Source organism: Protopterus annectens, chromosome 7.part1 (genome assembly GCF_019279795.1).
Source record: "Protopterus annectens isolate FY-2018-M chromosome 7.part1, PAN1.0, whole genome shotgun sequence".
Taxonomy (NCBI): Eukaryota; Metazoa; Chordata; order Ceratodontiformes; family Protopteridae; genus Protopterus; species Protopterus annectens.
In genome coordinates, this window is record NC_056740.1 from 173,271,828 (window position 1) to 173,295,640 (window position 23,813).

Below are 23,813 nucleotides of genomic sequence, written 5' to 3' on the forward strand. Positions count from 1 at the left end.
CTGTTATATTGTATGAATCTCTATGGACAGTCCTATTTACTGTGTTCATTTGTTTTATCAAACTTTTGACTTGTTGGGTTTTATTAACCTTCTGCAGTCTATTTCTTTCATTGATCTTAATATGTCAGTCAAGAAACTCTTCTCTTAGCTCGGTTTCTTCTAGACTGAGGGCAGATTTTTTGCTTTCCATTTCCTGGGGCATTCTATAGAAAGTTTGATTTCATCTTCCTGTGGCACATTCTCTTCACTTTCATCTGATGCCATCCATTGCTCTGCCATATGAGTGCTCACTGGCCTATCACTCCTCAATATTAACTGTGTCAGTTTCCACAGTTTCCTCTTCCTTCCCTGCTGTCCAGCTTCAAGTGAATGTTTATACTGGTTTCCTGTGGTAAGCTCCAAAATATCTTCATATGGCACCTGGCCAATTGCTTACCATTCCTCTGGTTTCCACTTAATTTGGAGTTCCATTGCTCTGTTCTGTTGTGGTGCTTTCTGAATTAGATTTGACACCGAATCCTTCACTTTGGGGGTACTTCATGACCTTAGTTTCTATTTCTTTATCTTCTCTATTACTGATCTCCTTTTCTGCTTTTCTTCTTTGTCTTCTTATTTTTGGTATTGTAAAGTTTTCCATGTTTGGATTCCTTTGCCTGTATTTCTCTTCAAATATCATTGGTGCTGCTCTTTTTGTATTGATTAGTTTTGCTTTCTCCTTTGCATAGATATTGCACCAAATTAAATTTCTTTTTCTTTCCCATGTACATATTGCTTCTTCAGATGTCTCCTGATCTTCCAGTTTCTCCTTACTTTGGGGACTTGTTCTGTCATGCTGTGATGTAACCTGTGTTGGACCTTCTATATCAAATCCTTCACTTTGCAGGCATTCCATAACTTCAACTTCTATTTTTTTTAAACTTCTGTTTTAATAATCTTTTTTACATTACCTCTTTATGATATTATTTTTTGTATTGTGAAATTTTCCATATCTAGATACCTTTGCCTGTATTTTTTTTTTGAAAATCTTTGGGGCTGCCTTCTTTATGTTGATTAATTTGGCTTTCACCTTTGCATAAATATTGTATCATATCAAATCTCTCTTTCTTTCCCATGTCCATATTTCTTTTTTATACTTTCAAAAATATCTAGGTTTTGTTGTTTACATTTTCGTACTTCTTCAGATGCTTCTTTTTCCAATCAGATCAAAGTTTCTTGGTCTATATACTGTTTTTCAAAAATCTCTTGTATTAATGACACAAATTTTTATTTGAAGCTTTTGACAGTTTTTTTTTTTTTTGTGGAAGTATTTTTTTCCTCTAACTTATCTCCTAATCTTTTTGTATATCTTGTGTCTGGAAATTCTGGGCTTTTTGCATAGCAGTGACAATGCATAATTTCTTTCTTATCCTCAATAGTCCACTCTATCATCTTTATGGCTCTTCTTTGGCCTATCAGTTTTTGTGATTTCTATGGACTGCTAGTTCCTTCTACAATGGGGGGGGGGAGGCATCCTCCCCCTGGGCCTGGCCTGGTCCTATTGTACGAATGTTTCTGTAGTTTGAGGATTCTACGCTGCCATTTTTTCCAGTCCTGGTACCGGTGCAGCTACCAGGATTGGGCACTTTTGTATTCTGGGTCTTGTGCACCCAGCTATGTTTTTTAGTTTATGACCTACTTCTGTCCATGATATATGCTATATAAATACAGTCTATATATCGGTGTTGCCTTGCTGAGATTTTGTGAAAAACAGGGTCCACCTCATGAAGGTACTCACCATGACTTGAGGATGAATTCAATTTCAGCACTACTACTCTCCTTTGCGTGCTGACTTTTCATCACTCCATTTGGATGGTTGAATACCTCTTCTATCTTGGATTGGTTGATTAGCATACAGTTCAGCTCCTTATGCTGTAATTAGCATTCCACAGTATTTACTTTTTTGTACGACTCTACACACTATGTAGAACCACTTACTGAATCCAAAATAGTGTGTTATCGTGTGTGTGTCATGGCATGATGTGCATATGGTGTAAATGTACTGTGTAGGGTTTATTGAATCTGGCCGTATAATTTCATACGTGATTAGAATGTAAAAGTTGGTAGTCAGAGTTCAACACAGGCAAGTTTGGCCCTGGGGTATGTATTGAAGCAAGACATAGGCTACTAAAATTCTGCCCAGACAGTTTACTGATCATAGCAAACACTCTTTCTCACTGCCTGAGAGAAGACTTTATTTATGGATGTCACCTGATGCTCAGTACTGAAATCTGATTAACTATGTATTTTTCATTCAGAGTGGAGGAGCTCAGTACAGTCAGCAAAAAATAAGACCTGAAGATAAGTCTGGCTCAGATCTGCTTCTTATCTCACAATTTAGAATTAAAATGAAAAAATAAAAAAAGCGTCCAGACCAACTAAGTAGGCACTTTAACAATATTCCAAATAAATATCATATCATATCATATCATAGTAATTCTTTGTAAAAAAAAAAACAAGGTGAGGAAGAAGTGGAGGCAGTGGCAGATTTTATTTTCCTGGGTTTATGAATCTCTGCAAATGTTGATTGCATCCATGTAATTAAAATATGTTCAATTCTTGGATGGAAAGCTATGGCAAATTTAGATAAAAGTTTAAAAGGAGAAGATATCACATTGTCAGCAAACATTCATATAGTCAAAGCTGTGGTTTTCCCACTAGCTAACATATGACTGCCAGATCTAGGTTATAAGCAAGAGTCTGTACCAGAAAATCAGTGCTCTTGAGATGTAGCTTTGGAGAAGATGTTAGAGAATTTTGTGGCCTGCAGGATCAATTAGTCAATACTTAAGTTAAAAGAAAAAGCTCTTCACTGAAGGGTCTGATTGCCATCATCAACCCCTTTTTCCCATTTTCTGCCTTAGGTCGGGGTGTCTCATTAACTGTTGCCATCTCTTTTGATTCAGTGCCACATTCTTGCCTTCTTTGACACACATGCCTGGCTGTTGGAGATCTTCTCTTCCACAATGAACTACACACTACTGAGAGGGTGGGAGGTTGGCAGGTTGGCATAATAGTTAAGCCGTTTATGTTATTTACACAAGATGCAAGGTTTGATTCTCACATGGGATACCTGTCTAAGCTTAAAATAACCCCCAAGGGAAGTTAGCCTCATAGTAATTTATAAACAATCCATCTACCTCTTTGCTGGATGCCATCATTTCCTCTTACCTTCTTCCTGTCTGTCCCAAATCTTCTTAACCAGATTGTCATCTACTTTTCTGCATATGTCCCTGAACCACCGTATTATGTTCTCTTTTTTTTTTGCAATTGAAGCTACTTTGGATTCTGCTTTTATGGCCTCATTTCGTCATCTGTCCCACAGTGTGCATCCTGCCACCCTTCTTAGGCACCTCTAGCTTTCTCATCTACTCTGCCTTTACTGCCCAGGTTTCTGTACCATACAGTAATACAGTAATACTGGCAGCACCACTATTTTGTACACTGTACTTTTCAGCTTCTTTGGCATTCTTCTGTCATATACTATAGCTGACACTCTATGCCAGTTGGCTGCAGCCCCTCTGATTCTAGCTTTGACATCTTCATTCAGACTTGCCATCCCAAATATTTGAAACTATTACCCTGTTCTACTATCTTCACTTCTATCTCATTTCTCAGCTGATTTTCCCAATATGCTGCCAACACCACTGTCTTATCTGTACTTAGTTTCATCCCATGTGCCTTTGGTTTTCCATTCTATTCCCCTATCCTTCATTGAAGTTCTTGCTCATAGTCGGCCTGTAATGCCACATTGTCTGCATACAGGAACTTTGTTGATCTGTCCCCTCTGACCTACATGCTAATGTAGTCTCTCACCAGTATGAACAGCAGTGGGCTCAGAGCTGAACCCTGGTGTACACCCACTCCCACTGGCAACCCCTCTGTGAGAATGGACACCCTGGTATACACCCACTCTCACTGACAACCCCTCTGTGAGAATGGACACTGTTCGTACTTGATTCATTGAGTCCTTGTACATAGCCTTCACTAATTCTGCCAATGATTCTGGGACTTCAAACCACCATGATACTGCCCAAATCAGGTTTCTTGGGACTTCATCAAATGCTTTCTCCAAGTCACTTCATCAAATGCGTTCTCCAAGTCTAGGAATACCCAATTGGTCTCTTTCCTCATCTCTAATTTCTAATAAAATATGTGTCTCACTGCAAACATTGGGTTATTTTTGCTGCATCCTGATCTGAATCTGCACTGCTCATCTCCCATCTTACTTTCTAAAAGGCTGCATATCCATTTATTAATCAACCACTCCAGAACTTCCATGCAATGTGACAGGAGTTTGATATCTCTGTACTGCCCACTGTTGTGGATGTCCCCTTTGTTCTTCTACACTGACATGAATATGCTTATTCTCTAGTCATGTGGGATATGCCATTCTCTCCACACTGCTATAAATTCCCTTAGAAGCCATTTCTCCCCTATTAATATCTGCTCTGACCTCATCTGATCCTGCTGCTTTTCCTGACTTCATTCTCTTTAGTTATATCCTTATTCTAGGTTGGACTCTTCTTCTTCTCCTCTCATTGTAGCCTGTGTTTGGGCAGTACAGCTTCTGTAGTGTTTTCTTCAGTAACTGCTGGAAGTACTCCTTCCATTTGTCTTTGATGTCCTGTGGACTGGTGAGCAGGTTGTTGCTGGAATCACTTATGAAGGGTGTCTGTCTACTTTATCTTTCTGTTAGAAGCTGGTAGAGTGCCTCTGAAGCCCTATTCTTTGGTATTGCAACTCCTTTCTTAGCTTCTTTGTTAGCCAACCAGTATTCCTTCCTAGCCTGGTCCTTCTTTTCTGTCTCCCACTTTTACCTGCACTCCTTTTTTTCTTTTGATAACTTCCTGGACTTCTGCATTACACCACCAGCTTTCCTTACAGCATGTAGCTTATTTCCATATGTTGCTCAGCCATTTATTTGTTCTTTAGTCCTCTCACAACAATTTCCTCCTCTTATTGGGGTGCTAGAGCCCTGAATGTTGTTGTTGTTGTTGTTTGTCTTTTGGCTTTTCCCGGTTAGGGGTCGCCACAGCGGAACTCCAGTCCGCTAATGATTGGCATTTCTTTTTATGGTGTCGAGTTGCCAGCCCGACGCCCAACCTTCAACGAAGGCACGCCCATTCAACCATGTCTTTTGAATGCCCACTTGACCACAGGGAGGATATGCCAACTCCACACAGAAGGCACTCCTAATCCAAGCCGAGAATCGAATGGAAGAACCTCTTGCTCTGAGGCAACAACGCTACTGCTGCACCACCATGGAAGAGGGTCCTTGAATTCCTGTGTTTTGTCTTTACTCAACTTCCAGGTCTTCAGCATACTTCTCTGAACACTGCTGGCAGCTGATTGTGGCAACCAGTGGTTTATTCTGTGGACTGACTGTTCCACTGGGGATGACTTTGCAGTCACTGATTCTACCCCATTACCCTTGCCTTACATGGAGGAAGTCTATCCAAGTTGCATGTTGGCCACTCATGTATGTGATCTTGTGACTGTCTCTCTTTCTGAACCATGTGCTGGCTACTATCAAGCCATTTGCCAGACAGAAGTCTAGAATGGCATCTCCTTCTTTATTCCTGTTGCCCCAGCCATGTGGACCCAGGCATTCCTCATATCCTTTTCTGTCTGTTTCAATATGTGCATTCAAGTCACCCATTATCAACACTAATTCACGTTGTCCTGCTTTATCTAGTAGGTCCTGTAACTGCTTTATGAATGCACTCTTTTCCACACTGTCACAACCCTGCTGTAGGGCATAGGCTGAGATTATGGATATTGCTCTATCATTACAATGGAGTCTGTTTGCCATGAGTCTGCCATTAAGTCTGATGACATCCATCACTGCCTTCTGAAACCTCTCTCTCACCACAATTCCCATGCCTTTTCTAGCCTGTCCTCCTCCAGAGTAGTAGACTCAGGACACCAAACCTCAAACCAAGTGTATTTGTTGCACTGAATGCCCAGCCTTCTCTGTACCACCATGTCATCCACTTCCAAGCTGCGCCCTGTCAGTGAACCTACACTGAGTGTAGCAATGCTTAGCTCATGTTTAGCAAGTTGATTGGTTTTACATCCAGCTTTCACTCAACAGAGCTATCCCAGGATGGACAACTGGACACCAGCTGGCCAGTAGCTTATTGACCCAGAACTGCTGGGCTTTATGGTGGGTACATTCTGGCCAATAGGGGCACATACACCCCTACCACCATTGGCAGATATCTCTGGCATAGATCAGAGTAGGTTGGGTTCTCAACTTACTTATCACCTGTAAATACCCATGCCCATTTGGTGAAATTAGTCAACATGCCCAAATCCCATAGAGCCATATTTAACACCATTGAGTAGCTAGCCCTACTGTGGCACACAGTCTCTGATCCATGTTTTCCATTCTTGAGGATACTGTGCACCACAGTAGACGTCCAAAGCAATTGGTCTGTACAACTCTTCTCCCTATAAGTCATCATAAAGAGTCTGTACTGCTGGTGCTGCCTACAGCTCTATTCACTGGTGAGTTTGAGATAGAAACACTCAGCATGTTTTTTTGGATGTGGGAGAAACCACACAGAGACACAAGAAAACACACAAACTGCAAACAGACATTGGCTGGAGATTAGGATTGGACCTTGTACCTTGTACATGGGAGGCAAAAGCTTTAATAATTATGGCACCTGGTCTATATAAAAAGCCTGCTAGCAAACCTAAAATTAAAATACATTGGACATATAATGAGAAGACAAGATTCACTAATGGTGGTAAAAATCAAAGGCAAAAAAAGGAAGGGGGACAGCAGAGGCCTAGGACAGACAGATTTGCTGAGGTAATGAATATGAATTTGCAAGAACTTATAAAAGTAGTTGTTGACAGACAGACTTGATGTGCTAAAGTTCTTCTGGTTACAAGGAGTCAAACATGACTAAAATATTAAACAACAACTGTAAAGAATCAAATGTCAGCAGAGAATAATTGGAACAGCAGATCATATAATCATTAGATATTCTACTGTGGATAAAAATCTTGCATTAAGTCAACATTTATTTATTTATTTATTTATTTATTTATTTATTGACATTTGGTAAATGGGAAAGTCCGACTGGGTCAGAAACCCATTTTCAATGGAGGCCTGGGAGAAAAGCTCCACAGTACAAAGTTTAAACAGTAGAAGTTTAAACAATATAAACATTAATACTTAACATGCATTTTAACATAGATTAATTTACAAAATTGTATAAAGAAAAAAGAAGAAAATACCAGAATCAAACACATCAAAAACTTTAATAATAAGGTTAGCGCTTTCTCAGCATATGTTGTTTCATCAGACCACGTACGAAATTAAAATAAATGAGCTTTTTTAACTTATTACATCCGAGTGACACCTCCAGGCGCATCTGCAGTTAACTCCTACTGACACCTGTAGGTGTCAGATATTGTTTGTTCATATTTCCATCAGTAATTCCAAAACCATGCTGTATGCAAGTTTTTAGTAGATGTCATCTTAAAGCTTACACCACAGCAAACTCAGCTCCATTAATATTTGACCGCTGTCTAGTGCAGGTAAATAGATATTAACTGTTGTTATGATATTAATTTATATAGATATTATTTTCTCATTTTTCTAAATAGCTCAAAAACCAAGTAACACAGACAGAACCTCTTAACCTTATATGAAAGCTCTCAGCTAGATGAATAACATTCTGCTGACAGTATGTGTGTACCTTGAGTGGTTGCTGAGATATTGTAAGTCATTTATAAAATATTACAAATGTAATAGCTCCTGTGTTTACTGTGACTTATAAAAATTGGTTTAAGACCTAGAACATAAAGAATGCTACCACTATAAAAATAGTTTGTGCTGAAGAGTTTGCCATTTACACTTCTTTCATAATCCCTATTGTTCCAGAGATATGAACATTTACGTGAAATGTAAGAACATAATTTGACTCTGTCAAAAGGTTTAAGCTCCACCCATTGTGCAAGCTTCCTGAGTTCCATTGGAGAGAATGAGTTAAGAGTACTAAAATTCACATGATTTTTAACAAGCCAATCACAGCACAAAGATGACATCATAACTACACCTAATTCATTCATAAAAATAGCCACAATAAAAAACATTCATTAAAACATTAACCATTATGGCAACTGTTCTGTATGAAAGGCCTGATAGCAAACCTAAAACTAAAATGCATTGGACACATAATGAGAAAAAAAAGATTCACTTATGTTGGTAAAAATCAAAGGCAAAAAATTGGAGGGGGGGACAGCAGAGGCCTAGAAGGATAGACAGATTTGCCTAAGTAATGAATATAAATTTGCAAGAACTTATAGAAGTAGTTTTTGAAGATAGACTTGATGTGCTAAAGTTAACTTGACTAAATTACTAAACAACAACTGTAAAGAACCAAACATCAGCAGAGGATAGGTGGAACAGCATATCAGATAATCATCAGATATTCTACTATGGATAAGAATCTTGTAGTAACCCAAGATTTATTTATTTATTTATGTATTTGTTGACATTTGGTAACCAGGAAAGTCTGACTGGATCAAAAACCCATTTTCAGGGGAGGCCCGGGGTGAAATGCTCCACAGTACAAAGTTTAAACAGTGGAAGTTTAAACAATATAAACATCAATACTTAACATGCATTTTTAAAAATAGATTAATTTACAAAATTGGCAAAAAGAAATATAGAATCAAAAACATTTGTGAAAACAGGAAAAATTAACCTTTAACATTTTAATGAAGTAGATAGGGTATTTGTTGACAAAACAGTTTAGAGAGGTAGCTTAATTTTTGAGCTATGGAATAAGTTTCAGAAATAGAGAGTTTTTAACTTTTAAGTAGTAGGGGTTAAAGAGTATTATGAGAAAGTCAAGCATTAGTAGTATGTTTGGGGATAGAAAATGAATACACAAATGAAGGAAGATAGTGTAAAACTGCTCTGTATGAAAGGTCTAACAAGTTCCAGATAGCAAGATAGCAAGTAAACACTGCATTGCACAGTTACATATTAATTTATATAGCCACCCTGTGCATCAGACATATAGCTTCATTTCCCTGCATCACTTCCCTGCATCACTGATGAGGATAACAGGGATGTGGCACAGGTATCATCACTTGCACAGGGTGTTCTGTGGGGGCGTAGGAGGCATAGGCTGACCCAATAGGTTGAAAGCATGTGTGTGAGTCTGGAAGGGAAGCAAACAAGATGGACCGTGGTAATGTGCCGTGTGTGTCTTTAGGTGACCTGATTTTGACAGTGGTGTGTGAGTGTGTACGTGAGCACAGTCAGGCTCAGTGCTAGCTCTACATGTTTGAATGTTGGACAGCTGTGAACCGTGCATGGTAGAGCTGACAGTTCATTGTCTCCACTCCCGAACACGGCATTTGGCTCTGTCAGAAGTTGCACTGGCACTTCCATGGCCAAGGTCAAAAGCGGTGCTAGTACCTGATGATGACTGCTGCCTGCTGTGACCATGTCCATTATGGGAATGTCTAGGACCAAGAGCCCATGGCCTACCATGTCTTGGTGTGGACAACACACTCCCCTCTGGAGTGCTGGATGTACTTCCACTATGATAGTGTGATTGAGTACAGCCATGTGGACTCTCAGCAGATGTAGTTGCTGATCTACATCAGTGAGACTGATGCTCAATTCCAACCAGACTTCCATCGGAGACAATGTGCATTCCAAGACAGATATTCTGTAATCTGTCTCAGACCACCTTCTCTCCACTGCATCAGTGAACCAGGGTAACACCAATGCGGTGGAGGCAGTCACAGATGTCAGACTGTTCTGCATCTATTACTCTGAGCATGTATCTGGAGTTCCTATTGGAATGTTCCTGTGCCTCCATGATGGGCTAAAATATACCCCAAGTGACCCATGATGAGACACCTGCAACAGGTGGCGGGAGGACAGCATGCCTCCTATGAGTACCCCTATCAATCCACCTGTGTGGAACTTCTCCAATTCTCTGGCTATGGTCAGTGTCTACACTCACTGAAGCCATAGTTGCCGCACTTCTTGTTCAATGTCCCCAACCTCTGACTGTCCAATATCTGTGTCCTCCAGGGATTAAGTATGTGCAAGCATATTGACTGTGTGCAGTGATAATAAGGGCAGAAGAGGGATGTAAACCTCTGGGACAGATTCAACCCTTGAAACCCCCACCTGTGCCTCACTTTTGCCACCATCATCATCAGAGTCTGAAGAGATAATGACATCAGGTTGTGTAGGGGACAAAGACCAACTGCCGGTCATCTGTGTTAAAAAAGAGAAAAGCAGTACATTAATGCCTGCACTATTATGCTCCACAGTACTATGTTGCATTATATGTAAAGCTGTATACACTGTAGTTAATATTAAAGACTGGTTTAAACCACAACCTCATACAGTAGGACATGAGGACATTACTTTTCCCATAAACATCTGTAGTTACTTGTAAAAAAAAGCTCTTTACACTGCAATCCCATCAGCTACAATTAGGTACACTGTTGACTTTTGTGAAGACTCTGCACAGTTGACACATATGGCAATCTGTAATGTCCTGACAATACTGTCTCATCTATCAGTGTTGTCACACCTACAAGGCATAGGTATGACTCTAAAGTGTGTACAGTCAGAAAATATCAGTGCAGTTGGCAATCATGCTGACAGTACAGTAATACAGCCAGCAGACCTGGGGTGACATTTTAGGGAATACTTTGCAGTAAATCTACATCTGTAACAAAACAGTCTTGTGCTTACCAGGAGCAGGACCACAGCCTTGTCTGATTCCTGAGGGATCTGTGAAAAGTTAAGGGAGAGGTAATGTAAACACCACCGCATGTTGCATTATAGCAGGGTAATACATCTGTATATCTGACATTTACAGTAGTTACTTTGTTAATTGTTATGTTGGTCAAAATCTGAGCTTGAGATTCAAACTGCAGTTAAGCTCCTCCCTCTCTCAAAGAACAAACACCTGACACTCACATAAAAGTATCTACACCCTGACACGCTGGATGCTACAGTATTCCAATGTTGATCAAACTAAGCCTACCTTGGTGCTCCTCTGGCATGGAAAGTGTGGCATCCACATCCACGATATACGGTGTGATGGATGCCTGGATGTTTTGATAGGTTCACCAGGAATTTCTCAGTGGCTTAGCGTGGTTGTTTTAATCCCAGACCCTTCATTGGTTACACCATGATCCCTGGTCACATCTGGTACTCTTCTGCATGCAGCATTAATCATATCTGTGGCATGTTAGTAAAACTGGGAGCCTTGTTTCCACCTGGTCTTAATGACCAATTCTAACCAAATGACTATTTATCATCATTTATTGTGTCACTACTGTGATTGGTGATGTTGTTAATTATCAGGTGTTTGCACACATATATATAATGAGTTGCTTCTGGCTTTCACTGCTTTTGATTTTTATTTGTGTCCACTGAAGAAGGCTCTGTTGAGCCGAAACCGGTTTGGATTTATCCTGTTTCAATTTTTGTAACCTATTGGATTTTTCCTTTGGGTTTAATAAATCATTGCTTACACCTTCCTAACTTGCTGGCTTTGTTTTGTGGATTTAACTTTTTTATTGCCATGCAAGAGGTTTCAACGAGCATCTGTTTCTCTTTGACTGATGTATTTTTCAGATGCTGTTTACCACTGTTGGTCGGTGTTTTTCTTTTATTGCTGACCTAATGTTTGTGATAATATATCACATTTTTTACTTCTACATTTGAAGCATTTTGCAACTCAGTTTGTGGTTGGAATTTAATTATATGGAAACAGGTTCATGTACGAGTCGTTATCAGCTCCCGGTGGGCTTCCAGTTGGTTTGTTCTTGCTTACGCCAACGTTATTGCTTCATTTCCGGGTTTTCTTTTTACCAGTGAAGATTTTGGCGGTTTTCAGTTTCTGGCGCTGTTAAGGAACTGGCGTTGTTTATCTACGCTTGTCGGTGGCATTATTTTTGCATTCTCAAGTGTTGAACTGGCGTTTTTTTGGTCCACGTTTATCGGTGGAAGATACTCTGCATTTTTAATGCACAAGCTTATCTACGCTTCGTAGTTGTGGTCGCTGGATACATTTGTGGTCGCTGGACACATTTAGACTGCTGAATCTGGGAATTCATCTGTTGGACTTTTTTGGACACTGGTTAGACATACTTTTTGTTATTACAATTGGTTTTGTCAGACCTTTATGATTCTTTGATATATATATATTTGTCCAAAGTATTTTTTTGTGTCATGATTTTGAGACATTTTTATGTCATGTTTTATTCATGTTTATGCTGTGTATGTTTTTGATACTCAAGTTTTGATACATGTACATTAGACTTGTTCTTGACACCTCGGAGGTTTACAGGGCCATATTTAGGGACTGTGTGCTGATAGTGTTCTACATCTTTTTGGGAGTTTATATCCATGCATTGTGGTTATAGGACTACTTTTTGTAGCATTTGAATTATTCTCATATATTTCAACAATCATTGTTGATTTGCTTCTATTGTTCACATCCAAAGCTTTATCTGTTTATTTACAGATATATTTTAGGCTGTATGTTTCTTCTAAGACCTTTTTTACTTTATGTATGGTTATCTATATATTTTATATCAACAGCATCTTTGTGTTGACAGTTATATTATTTATGGTCTCCAGTTAGCAGATTTGGTATCCATAGACATATATTTTTGCTCTTTAGTGCCAACACATTTTTTGGTTGTGGCCATTTCTGTGTGTTCTTTTACAAAATAATTTTTTTTACACCAGATTAATATCATTGCATATTAGGACGGGTACAAATACGCAGTATAAGTATTGGATTTTTTCCATAATAGTGTGACTGCTTATTGTATTTGTTATACCTGATTAAGACTTTTATGCTGAAGACATATACACAGTATACAGGTATATAATATACCTGATCTGTTTATTGTATATTGGTCTTTTTTCAGCTTTTGTATCTAACTTCTCCTTTGGTATTAATCATTGGCACTGTGTACCATTCTGTATATGGTTTATCCATAACAAAAATATCTTTCTAGTTACAGAAATTTTCTTTATAACTGCTACATTCAGATTGCTGTTCTGCGTTTTGCTTGGTATATTAGGACAATATAGATTTTTGTACATTTAGGATTTGGTCTTATCAGTGAAAATATGGCACTATCACCTCTTATTAAGGGGATCTCATCAGATCTTGATGATTTATCTGTATTTGGTCTAGGGGCTAGTTCTTCTGGACAAACTAGCAATATGAAGGTTTTGGATGTGAACACAGAATGTGATATGTTCTTTAACTTACTTAATAAAAATATGAGGATGGTTTGTACTAATGTTTGGCATTTACATCTTTTTAGGGCGTATCAACAAAAAAAGATAACCCCCACGTGGATTAAGGGTGAGAGTACAACCCCTGGTATCCAATATTGATGAGAAATTGTTGGACGATTGGGGTCAGATCCAACAATTAGCTTCATCTAAATTTGTTGATGCCCTGGCTGATTTTTATGAACGTAAGGTTCATATGGGGATTAAAGAATTAGAAACTATCTGTATTGAGGCTAGCAATTTTGAAAAATGTGATTCTTTTCCGTCACAAGTTAAAAAATTAACGATGGATTTATCTAAGTTAGAATCCAGTTTGAAAGAGAGGAAACTTAAAAAATTCTTTAGGGATGTAGGTGACTATGAAAGAGGTAAACCATTTGATACTTCAAAAAATGTGTCATTTAAATTACCTATGGATAATTTTAATAATGACAAGAGATTCTCTACTCCCAAAAGAAAGAGACCAAAATCTATTTTGAAGAAAAGTGTGAATTCTTCCAGTTGTACTTCTGGGGAGGACACCTCATCTAACACTGAAGGTGATTCAGAAGCTAACCCAACAGATATGTTACCTAATGCCAAAAAGACTAATTGTCTGCACCCTTTGGATATAGATTTAGACGGGGGGGGGGGCGTAAACATAAAAAAAGACAGACCCAAACAGGGTCTCGAAAATGTTTTGAAGATGATGATAGAACATTGAATAGTCCATGCAATGTACACAATATCTCTTCTGTTGAGCTCACTAATACACAGATTAAGTTATTAAATAAAGGACTTAATTTTGTTCCGGGATTTTTTGTCTCTGAATATGCTTTAGCCCAGGATGTGGCCAATTTTTGTCGGATGTTAAATCTCAAAGTGTTTTTTGCTGATAATACTGATGATATTGTTGGTCAATTCAAGTTTAAAAAATCTAGCTTTAATCCACCTATGGTCCATTTGGTGGGTGTTTTTTGAAAAATGTGTTAAATGATTTGCACTGTCATCTTAAGGATTTTTCCACACTGTACAATAATTTGTCTAAGGAAGAGGTACTTAGTCTTGAAGAACTTGTTAACAATAAGAATCTGGTTGTTATTCCGGCTGATAAAGGGGGAGCTGTGGTGGTTCTAGATGAGGTGGCCTATAACCATGAGGCTATGAGACAACTGGGAGATGAAGATTATTATATGCATATGTCCTTGGATCCATCTCCTCAATTTCATCATAAAATAGGACAGTTTTTGACACAAGCAGTTGAGGAGGGGATTATCACAACATATATTAAGGAACAACTCACGGTTACATCCCCCAAAAAACAATATCTTTATCTCTTGCCAAAGATACACAAACATGCCACTAACCCACCGGGTCGACCCATTGTTTCGGGACATGGGTCTATTACTGAACCTCTTTCAGAATATTTGACTTATCATCTTAAACCTTTGCTTTCACATATTAGATCTAGAATTCAAGACACTACCGAATTCTTGGACATAATTAATGATACACAACTTGAATCTAGTTGGTTGTTATGCACTCTAGATATCACCTCTCTATACACCAATATTCCACATTGGGCAGGTCTGCAGGCTTTGGATTATTGGTTGAACAGATCCGGGCTTTATAGACCTGGATTCAATACCTTTTTGATATGCCTTACAGAATATGTGCTTACGAGTAATGTTTTTTACTTTCAAAATCAGTGTTTTTGGCAAAAGAAAGGGACAGCGATGGGTGCATCTTTTGCACCCATCTATGCTGATCTCTTTATGGCATACATTGAGGAGATCATTATATATGATCCTAATCACAATATTTATATGTGTGAAATGGACATTTGGCATCGTTATTTGGATGATTGTTGGTTGGTGTGGAGGGCTGATGAGGACTATCTTAATGAGTTTCTCAATTATCTTAACAACAATGTATGGGACATTGAATTTAAAATGTCTTTCCACAGATCCAAAATGTTCTTTTTGGATGTGGAAATTACCAGAAATCCTGACAATACATTGTCCACTACCATTTTCAGAAAATTTCCTGAATATAACTCTTTATTATAGCTTCTAGCCTCCACCCACAACATATCATCCAAAATATACCCAAATCCCAATTCTTAAGAGCAAAGAGGATCTGTTCTAACCAAGCATCTTATGTTAAAACACGTGATGATCTTGCCTGCAGATTTTTAGAGAGGGGTTATCGTCCAGGGGCCATTAATTAGGCTAAACAATGGGCTGCCAACTTTAATAGGCAAGATCTATTGCGTTATAAACATCATAATAATAATGGGGATACACAGCCTGTACGTTTGGTTACCACTTATGGACGCAATACTCAAGGTTTTGTTAACATTATTCAGAGACATTGGAATGTCTTGTTGGCTGAAGAGAGATTACATCCCTTTCTCAAGGAGAGATGTTTTTTCTCTTTTAGAAGGGGACGCACCATAGGTTCAAGGCTTAGTCATTATAAGAAGTCTGTTCCTAGTCCAATAGTTTTCAATCAAATTTCCTTGACAGGGGGTCCTGTATTAGGGTGTTTTTCATGTGGTCACTGTGCATATTGTATGCGGGTTTCTAATACCCGTGAATTTACTAGTAAAAATACTTCTGAGGTTTTTGAAATAAAGATGTGGGCCAATTGCAGTACCAAGTGGGTCATCTATTTGGTGACCTGTACTTGTTCCGCATTTTATGTGGGGCAGACTTCTCGAGCTTTTCGCTTGAGAATTTGTGAACATCTTAGTGGTATTAAGAATAAACGTCCCAACAATGCTTTATTTAAACATACTTTGAAACATACAACTGCTTCCTTTAAATTTGTGATCATTGACCACATTAATGGGATTTGCAAAGACAAAGACAGTTGGCATGAGTTGCTTAACTTCAAAGAAAGGAAATGGATAGTAAAACTGGGAGCCTTGTTTCCACCTGGTCTTAATGACCAATTCTAACCTAATGACTATTTATCATCATTTATTGTGTCACTACTGTGATTGGTGATGTTGTTAATTATCAGGTGTTTGCACACATATATATAATGAGTTGCTTCTGGCTTTCACTGCTTTTGATTTTTATTTGTGACCACTGAAGAAGGCTCTGTTAAGCCGAAACCAGTTTGGATTTATCCTGTTTCAATTTTTGTAACCTATTGGATTTGTCCTTTGGGTTTAATAAATCATTGCTTACACCTTCCTAACTTGCTGGCTTCGTTTTGTGGATTTAACTTTTTTATTGCCGTGCAAGAGGTTTCAACGAGCATCTGTTTCTCTTTGACTGATGTTATTGAACCTGCTCATATGTCCTCCTCTGGTGACCTATGGCATTCACATCATGGACAAGGTCAGCCCAAAGTGCTGCCCACTGTTTTCTGTTGTGCATCCCCCTGGACAGTAGGAGTTCATGGTGTTGATCGAGGCCTTCCAGGATTATATCATTCTCAGCATTTGTAAAAGGGGAACATCGTCTGGCATACATGTTTCCTGAAAGACAACAAAATGGGAACACGTCAAGATCACATGTGTGGATGTACATTATGTCGAGATACAGCAAAAACAGAATGGCTGGCATAATCTACTGCTTGATCACACATGTCATATTCAACAGTGTGCAAACATACTAACCATGTGGATACAACTCAGATAATAGAAATTGTCAGCTATTCTCATGTGTTCCATGACAGATACTGCTGTATGATCACACACCCAACACAGGAGTCCATTGTAGTGTGTCCCCTAGTGGCAATCCCCCTGATAATATGTCAAAACAACAGTGCCAGACAAATAGCAGTGTGGTATTATAGCCGCTATAAAGGGATATTCCCATGAAACCAATGTGCCACATTGGCATAAAGCATTCCAGCCTTGATGTACTGTACAGCCTTTGTAGGTGTAACAAATCTGGAGATCAAGGACATGCCATCATTACAGTTCTAAGAAAAGCTTAATACTGTAATCCACATTCCTCCTAAGTATATTCACACATATGCATAATTTTGTAAACAAAAAGGTTAAATATCTGATAGAGTACAATACTTCTCTGTTTATTAAACTAAAAGGTTAAATACCTGATAGAGTACAATACTCCTCTGTCGATATGTGCAGATATATTTGTAAAGTGTTTGGCAACTCATTTACTGTCTGAAGAAAGTCTCATATGTATTGCTTCCCCTAGCCAGCTGTTTGCCTTTTTAACATGGTTCTCATTACCAGGTGATTGGTTCTTAACCAGTCTGTGGTTCTGAAATGCTAATTGCAGTCAGCACAGCTGATCTGCAGCATAATCAGCCAATTATATGCAACCACTGAACTAGATTTAAGGCCTTCATGTAAATTAGAAGCCCTTTCTGATATGTTGTGCTGGACATTCTTGGGGTCAAGATACTATGTCATTGCAGAGGTTATGTCTGTAGCAGATACTTTTACATACAGATGTGTATGCTACAGGCTGCAGCTGATGCTGCAGGCATTAGGCATAGGCAGAGAGTGTGAACACTTTGGAGGACAACAAGGTGTAAGAGTAACTGTGGGAGATCTGGCAGCACTGTTGTAGAGGCAGGGCTAGAGTAAGTGTATCCATTCCACTGCAATTTAAGACATGTGTTTAAGGTAAGTATGTTAGGCAATGGTATCACTAACGGAGTACTAGGCAACATCTTTGTTGTGTCCTTGAGCAGCATAGGGGTAATTATACCATTATGTCAACCATTTGGGCAACTGCCAGGCCATGTGTTACACTATGTCAGTCGCCTGGAATGTGTGTGCTTGCGGTCCTTATTACTAGCAGGAGCTCCATATGTGCATGTTTGTTGTGCAGCTATGCTAATTGTAATATTATTATGAAATGTTTGTGTGGTGCACTCTGATATTAGTGGGCCTCATTTGCATTATCTAACTTAAAATCCTCTGTGAATGCATATTAATGCATAATCTATATGCAGTTATAGTGTTGCTATAGGGATATATCAAGTGTGCTCCTATCTGCAGGCCTGTGACTTCCATCAGTGAAAAGCCAACATTTCATTTGAAATGCAGTGTGTGGATAAAGAGTGCATGACTCAGTCAATCATTGATGGCTTAACAATAATGTCATTTAAATGCTACACAATACTGGATTTGCACCCAGGACTGTGTGTGGCAAAACCTAATATTTACGAAGCATTTAACAGACTGAGCTAGTGAGTCATTGTTACAGCATGTGTATTTGTGAAGGTATAAGTGCACACATACATTCTGTGACATATCTGCATTACATCCATTGTTATGTGCCTGGCTTTATAGGGATATATTTCTCCACTTGAGTTCCAGTTGAACATGTATTTTGCCATTAATGTTTTAGTATGTGTACTTGTACATGTTACTGTTAAAAGTGCCCATTTACCTGTTATTAGAGTCCTTAGTTACATTCATTAGTGTTTGGCTTTCTAGTGGTGTAGTCCTGTATCAGACTGGAAATTACACTCCCAGTTTTTCCATTGCTTTTTCAGCTAGTTTGCACAATGTGGCACTATGTGTAGCTGTGCTTACACAATCTTAATTAAGGTAACTTTCAATTATTATGTTTTGCTTAAACCACCTGTTTTAATTAACAGGTGAGAGGCATGGCAAGTTAATGCAGTGGTCTGCAGGTGCAATGGTCTTGGGTTTGAAATAGGGGACAGGTGTTTATTTTGTACGTGTTTATTATCATTTAAAACACATATATTGATATAGCTCCATTTAGCTGAGCTTAGCAATATTGTGCAACATTCTGTGTTGCTCAGTGTCATGCAAAAATTCTTTACAGAAAAGAAAAATGGGGAGATAGGACAGTGGTGAAATGAGTTGCAAGCTGGGGGGAACACGTAGTGGAAGGCAGGTAGGTATGTGCAGGATGGGTGTAGAAAAGAACCATAGCTATACATTTCTTGTACAGCAACAACTGTGCACTTTGACAGAATTTGTAGATGGATTTGGACTGTCACCCCCAGAGAGATAGGGGTGATGACAGCATAACTGCATTGTCAAGCCAGTTGGACCAGATTACCTATATCCGGTGAACATGTGTGAAATGGATAGCTACGTATAGGACACATTTTTTTTTTTGGGACAGGTGCCCATTTTTTTAAGGTGAGAGTGGAATGTTGGGGAAGTGACATTGGTACATGTTGGGGAGGTAAGCTGGAAAGGTGAGGAAGCCATGGTAGACGGACAAAATAGACAAGACAGCAGCTAGGGGTGATGTGTGGCACAAAACAGGGTAAACACCTTAGATGAGGAAGGTGTTGCGGAATCTCATTCTCACATGCCTCCACAAGGTAGCAGCGTAACTCAGTCCCCACCCATGAGAATGTCGACACTGCTCCTTCACTCCCCCTGGAGTGGCAGTTGTGGAGGCTAGGCTCTGGGATGAGGCTGCCCCACCAAGGTGGCCAGCATGCCCTCCATCCGGTGCAGTTGGTATCCAAAACCATGAAACACAATCCTGCCCACCAAACCTAGCAGTTTGTTGCTGGTGACAACACCCTTCCACCACTGCTCCAGAGGGGGGACAAGCCCCATCTTGTGGGATGGAACTACTCAATGCCACAGGTAGTGCAGGGGCAGCAGAGGGGGCACCACCAGGCTGGATCCCAGATATGCTGGGCCCAGGTGCCATGGCCAGAGGAGCCAAGGTACGTGGATCACCTGTAACCAGCCTACCTTGTCTCTCTGTGGTAAATTAGTTCTAAAAATAGGTTAAGGTTAATAATAACCAAACCAATGTTAGTTAACATAATGGAATATAATATTCATTAATCCAAGTACATATTAAGGTATATTATGCGGAGCACATCATTAAATAACATAACAATAAGTATGAAATAATCCATAATGCCAACAAAACAGTTTGTTTAATAGACGATCCCTGGAATTCAGGATTGGCTGTTTTCCACGCAGGAGCAGTGTAGCAGCTCTTGTATGGAAAATGGCCACCGAACGATCCAGGAAAGTGCCATTTTCACATGCATGAGCGTCCCTACACTGTTCCTGCACAGAAAGCAATGCCAGATGCAAATTGCCTCATTTGCTGGTAAAAACCATGCAAATGAAGTGATTTTATGATCCACGAAGCTGACCGGACTCTGTGCAGGAACAGAGTCAGAGCAGAAATGTATTCAGTTATTAATTGAATAGATTTCCACTTCTGAGCAAACGGAGGCAGGACAGCTAATCAAAAGCATTTTTTACAGTCAAACACACATGCCAATGGCCAAATATATGGCCATTGGCATAAATAAATGTTTATATTTTTTATATTTTTTTTAAATTAAACTTTTTTTTGGCCGATCATGGCCGTTTAACCTCAGGGCAGCAGAGTGCAAATGGGATCGTGCCAAAAATAAAAAAAATGAGAAAAGTCAATTTTAAGTTAATTCTGCATTTTGCCATTATAGTCAATGGCATGCAGAATGTAAACAATACAGGGGGGCACTGGTTGTCAAGAGGAAAGGGTCCATCCAAGTGCAGTAACTAAGGATGTACACACTGGGGTAAGCAAATGAGGGGCATTATATTGAATCACAGATTTCCTCAAAGTGTCAGCTTACACCTAACCATGTAAGTGCAATGCAGCAATACAACAGTGCAACTATAAGAGCTGAATGACTTCATAAGGGGGGGGTGTCATGCTTGCTGTAAGCTCATTGGAGCTCTGTGGCCTGTGTTTGTCCTTAGCTAAGCACAGCTAAGGAAGGGGATGTGTCTGAGGCTGTAATGTCTTATTTCATGAAATGCAGAGCGTGTTCACATCCAGGGAGGGTCATTTCTGCTTAAAAGAGCTTACATTAGCTAAAAGGGTGTGCAAGGTGTACAGTGGGCCAAAAAAAAGAAAAGGAACTGTATACATTTGAGCACCAGGTATTCATGGTATGCCTCGGGACTTACATAGGGAGGAAGTGGGAAGGGGAAACAGCAGTATGAAGGCAATCAAGGAGAACTAGCATAGCTAGCAGGTGGAATGTATCAGAATCAGCCAATTACACACACAGCAGTCCAGCACACTAATATAAAGTATGTAAACACCCTACAGACTGTTTTTTCCCCACAAACTCTACACCACCAGCGTACACAGATGGGGGATTTTTAACTGGCAAAAATAACTAAATATGTTAGAGGCTGCTGCTGCTTTACTCCATCAATATGTGCTAGAGACTGAGGGTGGTGAGGAGAAGATTGCTGACAACTGACCCACAGTGATGAGGTGGAGAAGAGTGTACAGATCCAGGTTAATCTACCAGGGCCTACATGAGCTGGAGATAGTAGAGGGCTATAGGGCAGGCACATTCTACAGCAAATTATTGAGCTGTGCTGGCCATGCCTCACACACACAGAACAAATAGAGGGGAACCCATCCCAGTGGATACCAAGGTATGTCTAGGCTTCAGAATACTAGACACAGGTACCTTCCAAAGACCAACTGGGGATATCATGGGGGGTCGCACAGGCATCAGCATCATGGGGGTCGCACAGGCATCAGCATCCAGAGTACTCCACCAGTTCTTGGATGCCATGACACAACATGCCAATGAGCACATATATTTCCCCACTGCCTGTGAGGCACTGACCCCATGTACGCGTCTCTTCCACCGTATAGCAGAATACCCTGAAGTAGTTGGTGCTATAGACTGCACACACATCCACATCAAAGCATCATCTGGTGAGTGGGGCAGGGTCTACATAAACCTCAAGGGCTTCCCCTCCATTAACTCCCAGGTCATGTGCGATGCTCAGGGCATTATCATGAATGTGTGTGCTGGCAGCCCTGGAAGTGATCATGACTCCCACATCTGGCATTGTTCACAGCTTCATCAGGTGTTTGCCAGGGGGGACATCCCATATGGCCATCTAGTGGGGGATGCTGGCTATGCACTGGAGCCGTAGCTGATGATACCCATCAGAAATGCACACAGACCCGAACAAGAACAACATAATGAGGCACACGCACAAACCAGGATCATTGTAGAGCATGTATTTGGGATGCTCAAGTCATGGTTCTGCTGCCTTGACATATCCAGTGGAGTCTTGCAGTACTCTCCAGCTACATGTACACAAATGTTCATAGTATGTGCCATGCTACACAATATGATCCTGTGGAAATAGCTGCAGCAGGAACAGCACTGGGCAGGGCCACACAGCTCCCCACCATTGCCAAGGCCAGCACAGGCACAGAGGGACTCAGAGGAGGAACATCCTGAGCCTGCCCCTGTAGGCAGAAGGAGGCGTGCACAGTATGCCCAGGCTTTGGCAAAAAGGCAATGCATAGCACACACATTGACACTGTAGAGACCCAGGGACTGATACCTCTTTCTGACTCAAACAGACAGTAAAAGGGATGCCAAACATAACACTACCTGAGACTTACCATGTACAGGGAGTGTACTATGTGCATCCAACATAGTTATCTCTCCACCACTGTCCTCAATACCAGCCCAATAGCAAGGTAAGTCACTCTTCCTATCAATTACTGAATGGATTAGCATGTTCTCATACTTGTATTTATTATATGGATGCAAGCATGCAAGGGAATTGGGTGCCTGAATGGGATAGCAGCAGACAGCTATATGGGACAGCAGGAAATTCATAACAAATACTGGTGTCAACATACTAGGCAGAACTACACAAGGTAACATCCCCCACTGTAGTACATGTGATGGCCCAAAGAACTGTGGGTGTCAATAGGTCACACACATGGATGTTAATGAGGGTTACATATCCACCACCAGCCTCACCCAGCAGGACAGGTGTAGATGACCATGAAGATAGGCTGGGCTAAGGCTCCCAAATGATGGCAATGGTGAATAGCCCCCCCACCAGACCTACACAGACATACTACAACAGGTCTACCAGTTGTATTGTAGTTCTGAAGGGTAAGAAGTCTGAAACTTAAATATATACTATTAAGATCTAACATGTGTACTCCACTGATATACCTTCTGTCTGCATGATAGGTCACAATACAATATGAAATGCAAGCCAACAGAGTAACTGAAGTACCAGTACAGTCATGTCAAATGTTAAAGTCTGCAGTTGTGCAACCCCCCCCCTGCAATCCCATCTAGAAATGCAATAACATATGGCCTGCTGCACTCTCAAATGGTCTATGGTCCTTTTGCAAAGGCCCATGCCTCACCCATAGTGCCAATGTATGGAATAGCAGGGGGTCCCCACTAACAACCTAACAGTAAACAAAAAAACAAATGCAAGGTCATGTTGACAAAACCAGTAGCATGCCTCCCCATAGGTTCATAGGTAGGTACTAGGCTATTGGCCCTAGGGCCTATACAAACTAGCCAAAAATGTACCCTGGCTTTCGCCACCCAAGAAAATTATTTTCATGTGCCCCTGTCAAGCAGAACCACGGAAGTGATCCTCGAGGTGAATTTCCTATTACCCATTCAATTATCATGATTTTTTCTTGAAGAGTGCTAATGAGGAGCTCTGTTTGAC